This window comes from Nicotiana tabacum, chromosome 19 (assembly GCF_000715075.1).
Source record: "Nicotiana tabacum cultivar K326 chromosome 19, ASM71507v2, whole genome shotgun sequence".
Lineage (NCBI taxonomy): Eukaryota > Viridiplantae > Streptophyta > Magnoliopsida > Solanales > Solanaceae > Nicotiana > Nicotiana tabacum.
Genome location: NC_134098.1, coordinates 90,947,678 through 90,957,332, shown reverse-complemented (window position 1 = coordinate 90,957,332; position 9,655 = coordinate 90,947,678). Strand labels below are relative to the sequence as shown.

General features: G+C 33.2%; 1 long non-coding RNA gene and 1 pseudogene across 1 annotated transcript; both read right to left on the bottom strand.

Annotated features, from left to right (window-relative positions):
* Nucleotides 1-4,240: 4,240 nt before the first annotated feature.
* LOC142173592 (endo-1,4-beta-xylanase 5-like) lies at nucleotides 4,241-7,113 on the bottom strand (annotated as a pseudogene).
* A 781-nt stretch (nucleotides 7,114-7,894) lies between these two features.
* Nucleotides 7,895-8,842, bottom strand: LOC142173335 (uncharacterized). Its single transcript, XR_012703095.1, has 3 exons — nucleotides 8,769-8,842; nucleotides 8,450-8,529; nucleotides 7,895-8,080 (listed from the first exon to the last, which is right to left on the bottom strand). It is a non-coding gene; the product is annotated as an uncharacterized LOC142173335 (long non-coding RNA).
* Between the last annotated feature and the right edge of the window lie 813 nt (nucleotides 8,843-9,655).

Genomic DNA, 9,655 nt, shown 5'->3' with positions numbered 1-9,655 from the left:
CTTTTCAAGTCTCATATCTTTCTGGGTTGGGGTGAGATCTTTCAACACTTGCCCACTTCTCAACGTTACAACATTCACTATTTCTTTGGAATTTCTTTCTGTATCATTCGGGAGCGTTCGTAAGACCCTCTCAAATATTAGAGTAGCTAGTTTCCCAACCTGTCTTTCCAGGTTTCGAAAAGATATGCCCAGTTCTTTGATAGATGTACCATAGACATCAAGCCTCTCATATGTCTTGATAATGAAAGCCTTCATTAGATCTTTCATGCTAGACCGATTAGACTGTGGAGGCTGATATTGCTGCCTCTGCTGATTTTGAAAACCCGGAGCTCATTGTCCCTGAAATCTAGAGTTATTTTGTTGTCATGAGTCCTAGCTACCATTTTGTGAGTTCCACGAAAAGCCTGGGTGTCTCTGTCCCATAGGATTGAAATTATTACCACTCTGTTAGTTGCCTATATCAAAACTTCCCACATAATTTACCACTTTATCTATAGCTACGGCCTGACACTCATACGTTGGATGACTTTTTCCATAGAAATCATAAACAGGTGATGGTTGACTCTGGATCTTGGCTAAGGTCAGTTTTCTTTTCTCTTTGGCCATGGCATCTAGTTGGACTTGCACCACTGTATTGGAATCTACTTGAGGAACCCCAACTGATTTTCTTCTATAATTGCTCTCAGAAGGCCATTGGTTAGCATCTTCAAAGAGCTCATCAAATATTGACACAATATCCTCAGGAGTCTTCTTCATTAAAGGACCTCCAACTGCAGTGTTCAGAGTTCATCGTGAGGGAGGTGTTAGTCCATCCCAAAACTCTTGGAGATGCATCCACAATTCAATCCCATTATGCTGACACTTCCTCACTATCTTGTTGAATCTTTCCCAAGACTCGAAAACTGTTTCGGTGTCCGTCTGGCAAAAGTTGTGAATTTCCCTTCTGAACTTCACTGTTTTTGCAGCTAAGAATTATTTATCAAGAAACTTTCTAGTCATATCTTCCCATGTCCTGATCGACCCTGTTGGTAAGCTACGAAGCCAGTGCTTCGCGTTATCCTTCAGTGAAAATGGGAATGTCCTTAAGTAGACCGCATCCTTTGATACTCCATTGTATTAGGAAGGTGTTCATTATTTTTTTCAAAGTCCATCAAGTGAGTGTTAGGATCTTCGTTCACCTTTCCTCTGAAAATGCAGTTATTTTGGATTGTTTGAAGAAAGCATTGCTTCAACTCGAAGTTATCCATTGCTACTGGTGGAGGTCTGACACTGGACAATCCATGATTGTAGACTAGTCTGGCATAATCACCCAATTCTCTACCAGGCCTGGGTACCGCATTCTCGAATGGATCTTCAATCAAGGGTCGATTCAGATTGAACCTTCGACCCCCATCATCGTTGACAGTCTCATCAGCAGCTCTACGGGTTGCCTCAGCTACTATCCTTGTAGCTTCTTCTCATTGTTGTGTTACTTCTCTTGCAGCCAGATTTGCCTCATCTTCACCGTGATTAGCCATGTGTTCTTGGGTTAAAGGCTGCCCCCAAGAACTTTTCGGTGAGTTCTTTCTCTTTCCTCAACTTTTGCATACTCTTTTCTACCTCTGAGTTATATGGAATCAATTCCTTTGAAGAAGATCGAGTCATACACCAAAGGAGTCAATATGTTTCCTGTACACGGAAGAGGAAACCCATGAAGAATAAAAAATAAAAATAAAAAAATAAAATAAATTACTGAATTAGCACCAAAAACTATTTTGAACACTATTGATTTCCAATCTCCGGCAACGAGGCCAAATTTTGACGAGCGCAAAATACACTTAAATTATGCTCGCTAATCAAAGATATTATAGTATAATATCGTATCCACAAGGATTGGATTTAAACAGTATTCTCGTAGCTTCTAGCTTGATTGCTATCCAGGTGGATCAACAGTTGAGATATATATGATTCATAATTAAAATTAACTAAGAATCTAAAGCTATTGACTAGTGACTATCAAGACAAGGAATAAGCAAATAAGGTTATCAATGGGACAAGGTAGGGTTTTGATAGGATAGGTGCAAGATAATTATTCGGGATCTAACTCCAGATAGTTCACTTCTAATGTTCAAGTGAGTCTCTCGAATTCACTCACTTATTGGTTCAAACGTTCAGCAGAAACTTCTCTCTCTATTAAACCTTAACCTCACGAGACAAACCAAATTAAGCACTGTGAAGATATGCAAGAATGTGTAGTAGATTGGTCTTTAGAAAAACTTATTTCGATTATTCTCCTAACCAGGTTTAATCAATGATTGAACTAGCCTCTTTCGAATACTTAAAAAAATCTATGAACTCAACCAACAATATAATGCAAAGATATCACAAGTTATACCTCTCTCGATTATATGAACTAGTGAATATAGATACAATAATTAAATCTTCCATAACAATTCAATACATAAATCTAGAGTTATAATTTACAAACAATCATCAATACACTAAATCCATCAAACCCTAAAGGAAACTACTTCATAGACATGGAGAAATTCATCACAAATATAATTAAAGTATAGAAAAACATAGATTCGGTCCAAACTCAGGTCTTGAGTGAGGAAGGAATGATGAAATCCTTGTGCTTGTGTTCTTCCAACTCATCCTTAGCTTCCTTAGGTCGAAAGTATGTCAAAAGTCCTCTCAAAAACGTGTTTCTAGTGTATTGATACCAAGTAGGAATGAACCCGGATGAAACTACCCTCTTTGAGCTGAAGTGGAAAAACCTACAAACTTTTTACACTTCATGCATCGCACTATGCTACGTAGGGTGCGTATCATTAGTGTATTTTGCTCGGTTGTAAACTCTCTAAGCTTAGCTTGTCTAACGAATTTTTGTACTAGTGCGACGCTTAATGCCACGCCTTATGCGACACACTAGTACTTTTTTTTTTTGCTCTAGCCCTTGCTCTTTCTTCCAACTTTCGTATGCAACGCCGGTCCACGAGCCCCGGACGCGATCCCGGTTTAATTCCTTGGGTTTTTATTCAGATTTCAAAGCTCCAAATTATCCGATTTAACTCCAGAACATCTTCTTAACTCGGCATCATCTCCTACAAAGCATAAAACACACAATAAGTGTAAAACACTATCAATTAAAGCTCAAACACAAGTAAAGTATAGTGAATTAGTGTGCAAAATGCGGCTAAAATACGTGTTCCTAGCCTACCATCAATTACCATATACCTATTTACCTTCTAAATTATCATCGTTTGTCTTTTTTTTATTTTTATTTTAAAAAAATATAATATTATAATTTTTTTTCTCTTTTAATTTATATTATGGTTTTACTTATAGAATAAATAAATTTTATTTATAAATTAAAAAGATAAAAATAGTATTTAAGCATGTATAATGTTGGAATAATAAAATGTTGAGAATAGTAAAAATATTAATCAGAATAATTTATTAGTAATGATATTATATTAATAATGAAAACTCAAAATTTATTTACATAATTGAGAATGAAAGAAAATAAATGTTTTAAAATATATATAATCTATCAACGTAATATAAAAAATAATTATTTAAAATAAAGATATTATTATAATATGCATTATATATTCTTGAAAATTATGCTCAATTATATTATTATTCCGATATTATTTATGCTAGAAAACTTTTTTTATTTTAAAAATAAATTTATTTGTTCTTTAGGTAAGTCCATAATGTAGATTAAAAAGAGAAAAAAATCATAATATTAAAAAAAGATAAAAGTTGATAATTTAGAGGGTAAAATAGGTATTTGACAATCAAAAGTTTGAGAAATCTAGTCGAGTGACATTCTGAGTGTTATATGCATAATTAAGTGATTTTTCTGTTATAAACAAAAGAAAGATAACTTTACTAGATAACTTCGGATAATTGAGTAACCATTTAAATAATGGACTCTACTATATAACTTTCATTTTTAGTTAAGTAGTGTAGGGTTCAAATTGGGCTTTTTTCACCAAAAGCCCTCCTCTCATATTCACGGACTAGCTCCTACCCCTCCCCCTCCCCCTCCCCCTCCCCTCCCCCTCCACAAAAAAAACCCCCTAAAAAATTATCTCTTTAAACTTTATAGTGTTACCATGGAATTACTTAATCGTAGCTAGTGAGATATGATGACGGTGATAATAGAAAGTTAAAATGGCAACAACTTTTAGAGTAATTTTTATCAATCTGGGAAATATAGAGTATGTTTTTTTTTTAATTCAGCTACAAGATAAATAATTTCACGCTTAGACTATGGGATTCGGAGATACTGTTTTGTGCATCAATTGATACACATACCCACATTAAAACTTCTTTTAAAAACAATCTCACGGCCACAGTTGAACTGCTAGTTTCGAAATAAGATACCAAAAAAACTAAGCAAACTGCCTAATAATTAATTTTTATGAGTAATTAGCATAATAGATCCAGTCAAACAAAGATCGTGTAATGTGATTGTGAACTTTCCCCAGTTGGTTCCACCTTAACCAAATTCTGAGCCACAGAGGTATTATATGTTACTTGAGGATGGCTGATTTCAACTTCATATTCCCCATGAAAAAGTGAAGCTTCAAAGAAACCATTTTCATCGGTATTCCCCGAAAAATCCTGGTGATTCCATTCCTTAATAATTTTGTCTACAACATCTCCAGTAGGCAAATTCTTGAAATTATTATCAGTCAAACACATCCTGTAACATCCTTTAGGATTCCATGGTGCCCACATCATTATCCCTTTCACTCCTGGATGTGTATGTACCTCCCTTATTATCTCCTCCAAATATATTTCCTGTCCAAATTGAAGATCACCAACTCATGAATTAGAGGTTAATTTCACGTATTATTACTGAGATTTACCCACTGTGACAATAAATTTACAAAATTGTTACTAGGCACATTAAAATAACTAAAATTTTACCCCTATGAAAGTAAAATTCACAAAAATATTTTGTATTACATTAAAGTAACTCAACTATGTATGTATTGCTCAAAAAATACAAATGATCATAGGTTCAAGTTTTTGACACATTACTTGTTATGTCATGCAGTACATTTCATGTAAGAAAATTAAAAAGTTCTACCTGGCAAAAATTTCGTTTACCCATATTTTAAATAAAAGACAATTAAAAAGACCTTTAAATGGAGCCAAAAGAATAAACAATTACGATATAGATATGTTCAGTTCCTAAATCCAAACCCTTTTTTATATTGTAATTGTTTTTTTCCCTTTCAAACTCAATAATTAAGGAAGATTACCTGGTTGGTGGTATTTGCAACATCTAACTCGGTGATCCAAATTGGCAATCCAGCTGATTTGAAGTTCCATCAAATCCATGTTCAAGCGTATTGAATTCATTCAAGAACGGAATTGCCTTGCTATCAATTTCGTTAGCCTTTTTGTAGTAAACAGCAGACGCATTCTTCCCTAGCATCTGCTCTAAGAACGAGAAGTGGACATTTTCATTCACAACATCCCAATGAATAAGTCGGCCTAAATATCTATTCATCACTGAATTTATCCTTCTTGATGCAGCTGCGGATAACTGTGCTGGTGAAAGATAGCGCGTCCACGTGGGCATATTCTGAGGATTATCCCAAAAGACATTGTGGCCGCGGACTTTAATGTTATATTTTTGGACAAGACTAAGCATAGCATCAGCTACGTTGTAGTCTAGTTGGCCGGGGATTTTCTCGTTGGCGTACCATTTCATTTCGTTTTCGAAAACTGTGTATTTAAATCTTGAAGTAAACCAATCTTGGTAGGCTTTGTTGTTTAGGATGTGTTGGCTTATTGCATTGCCAAACGGGAAATTGTGCCAGGGAGACAGTTGCGTTTGGTAAAGGTTGGCCTTGAGAATCCACTGCTTGGATTTTCACTCTAGCTTTGCGTACCTGCGGCATTTTCTAGTGATTTTTTAGAATTTAGCTTACATAAACTAATTGTTTTTAATACTATGAGAAAAGTTACAAGATAATACATGCAACCTATAATAAGATTGTAACATGCTATAATATGTTAAAATCATTGACAGCATAAAAAAAAATTATATTATTGTCAATATATATAAATTAAATTCATTTTAAATGAGAAATCTCGTGAAATAAAATTAAACATATCGTAAGAACTAGTTAAGTTATTCTCCTTCATATTTATATATATAGGATTAAAGCAGTCACAAGTTTGCTACGTAATATATTATATATATATATAGTGTTTTCAATTAATTAACGGTTCAGTGAGATGTATAATATTTAATTTCATTCACCTTCTCAGTGCTTTGATCTTGATGAAATTTCCACTCATCTAGAGAAAATGGCTTTACTGATATGCTATCTGCCCATAGCTCAACGACTGTGTTGTTTGCCTAGGAACAGACAAGGGAATTAAGTGAAAATAAACAAATTAGGTCCAACAATCAGAATTTTGTGTTTGAAAACATAATAGTACTAGCTAGTACATTTTATTCTGTTTAAGTATGGTTATAGAATATGAACAATGACTAATAATTATGAAAAAGTGAAAACTCACTTCAAGATATAGCTCGACAGGACCAGAAATATTGAGCACAAAACCACCTTTTAGCATAGACCAGCAACCAGAACGAGCAATAGCCCATCCACTACGTTGGATGCCAAATGCTGTTCCGAATGCAAGAGCTACGTGAATCATGTCTCCTTGGCTCACTTGTACCCAAGCTGCAATTGAATTTCAATACATATACATTTTGACCGATCAGTAACAACCATCTCCTATAATATATATGCTACATCGACGACACGGCTTGAAAATAATGGTCAAAATTAAAACAAACAGTTGGGCAAAATCCTTGTGTACGCCGTATGCGAAAATACCTGAAGTTACGTAGTGAGTATCCTTTTGCAAGAAATATTTTTGGGTAAAACCATGAAGGGCTCCTTTCCTGTTGGTAGCCACAATGAAAGTGTTATTAGTACTGCTGGACATCCTAGTGGCCATATTTGCAAATCCAGATTTACTCCAGCCCTTTAGTCCCTCATTCATGTCTGGATTCACGACTATTCCTCCATTGTATTGAGCTCTGAGAGGATCTGCCAAACACTGGAAGCATATATATATGTTAAACATAGCTGAGCAAGTTATCTGTTAAATATGTTAAAATATAGTAGGGGTGTACATCACTACATGGATCGGACCGGATTGGTTCGATTTTTATCAAAACCAAACCAAACCAAACTAACTATATCGGTTCGGATTGGTTCGGTTTTGTCGTGGTTTTCGGGTTTTTCGTCATTAAATATTATTTTAATCTTACTTTGTTAAATTTTTTATAAGTAAATATATGTTTAGTAAAAATTTAAAAAATTACAAATATATTATCTATTAAAATATTTTTATGGGAGAATTTTTTTAGTAAGACATGATAATTATTTTTTTAGTCGTTTCACAATAACTTTTCGTTGATGTGCACTTTCAAGGTTAATTGAATTTAGTAATTAAACATAGAAATCAATATGATACCTAAATAATAATAACCACTTCAAATTCAAAAAAAATATAAAAATTTAATATATCTTGACATATGAATAAGGAAGAACAAAAAGAGATTGACGCATTTCAGTAATACTTGATAAGAAAGTGATCATACAATCCATTATTTAGGGTTAATAAATATGGAGCACTTCATATTCTATTAAATATTTTATCGCATAATAGAATCTCAAATATTTCTAAACATTTTTTAAAGAAAATTATATATAAAATCTTAAACGTATATATATAAAACTTATACATTTATATGTCAGTTTGGTTCGGGTTTTTTACTCAATACCAAACCAAATCAAACCAAACTTAGTCGGATTTTTTTAATCGGTTCGGTTTGACTTTTCAATTTGGTGTGGTTTTTTGGTTCCATTTGTACACCCCTAAAACATAGTATATAAATTATTTGCATTGTCGGTGTATATACTAAATCCTCTTCAGAAAATCTGGAGTTCAAATCCTCCAGGTTGTAAAATATTATAAAGATAGCAGTAGTGGAAGCTTGCCTCAGCTGTGAAGCTATAATCGTAATCTTCAGCATAAACTTCAACCCCTACAAAAGCAAAGGCACAAAAAGTAAAAATAGAGGATATATAAATCTATACGACCCGTCACAGAAAAGGCATGCGTATATCAAAATTTAAAATTTGTGCTTGATTTTGCTTCACCAAAATGTCAAATATTCTTTGAAGGAATATTATTCCTTTGCATTATTATTTTTGACTTAATCAGTGCATTTTTCGTTATATTGCAAGTAATTTCTTCTTTTACTCGTCTTGGAAAATGGAAAGAGAAATATATATATTTGTTTGCAATTTAATTAGTATGTTTCAACAGTGTATCAAATCAATTGGCTAGTAGTAACGAAAAACCAAAGGTCTTAACTAATGATTTATCAAATAGGCTAGGCTTAATTGCAAACCTGGATAATAAACAAGGAAATAAATCACAAGCCAAGGTAGAAAATTCTCCATCTTCACGGTTTCCATGGCCACGAGTTCGCTGTTTCAATCACAATAACACTAAAAATTAGAGTATATACAAAAATAAAAATAAAAAATAACTTAAGACAAAAATTAAAGAAGATATGCATCTCCCAGAAAAGTATTGGCTGCAAAACCGCATTTTTCCAAAAAAATTCCTGATGACAAATACTTTACTTCCGTTTATTACATGCACGTGCCCTTCAATATAAAAGAAATAAAATGAAAAATGTGTGCTATCCTTCCATGTTTGATTACCTCTAGACTTTAACTCTGGGATGGTGGAATGGAGATAAATAATATACTACTTTAAAACACTTGATATTGTGTTTACTCGAGGTGTCGGATTAAGCTATGAATGCATGAATATATATAGTTGAAGCCTGTACATTTTAGTATGTGTTAATTAATTAATTAATATGGAAATTATCTTGTAATTGTAGTTTTTTTTTTATTAACATGACTTGAGCTAGTACTAGTACTAAGAGATTCAAGTCAATGCTCTAAGCTACGTTTGACACGAATTAGTGAATTTTCCGACGACGTTCAGTTGTCCTGCCAAACCCAATATAAATGATCATGTTATGAATATAATAATTTGCTTGTGGAAACTAAGGAAATACACGAAATAAACAAAAAAATTTCAACGTTTTGGTCATGCGGTCCATCTCGGACATATAATAAAATTTAATTATATTTATATATGGAAACACGGTTAACCTTCAACCTGAGTTTGGTACATGGTAGTGAATGTCATTGTCAAGGTTTACTATTGTAAGGCCTTAAACCCTCGTATTAAAAAGTAATTTGGAATAATAGGTTTTAAAGCATCGTTTAGGTGTTACTTTTCGTCAAAATTATTTAATACGATTTTCCTCATCACGATTATTTATGAATCTTAAAAAATGTTTCCGAACCATTTCTAATGGGAGCTTTTGATACTTGATGGTGACAATGGCGGTTCCACGTTGAACCAAGATGTGTCAAGCGATATTCATTCGCCGATAAATTACACTACTTTGTTAAATATTTTATTTTATTTTATATATATTTACTATACGTTGACTCCTCTTGACTTTTCGATATATCTAATTATTTATATTTTGACATCCTTTGATGAAAATTCTGGATCCGCGTGACAATTT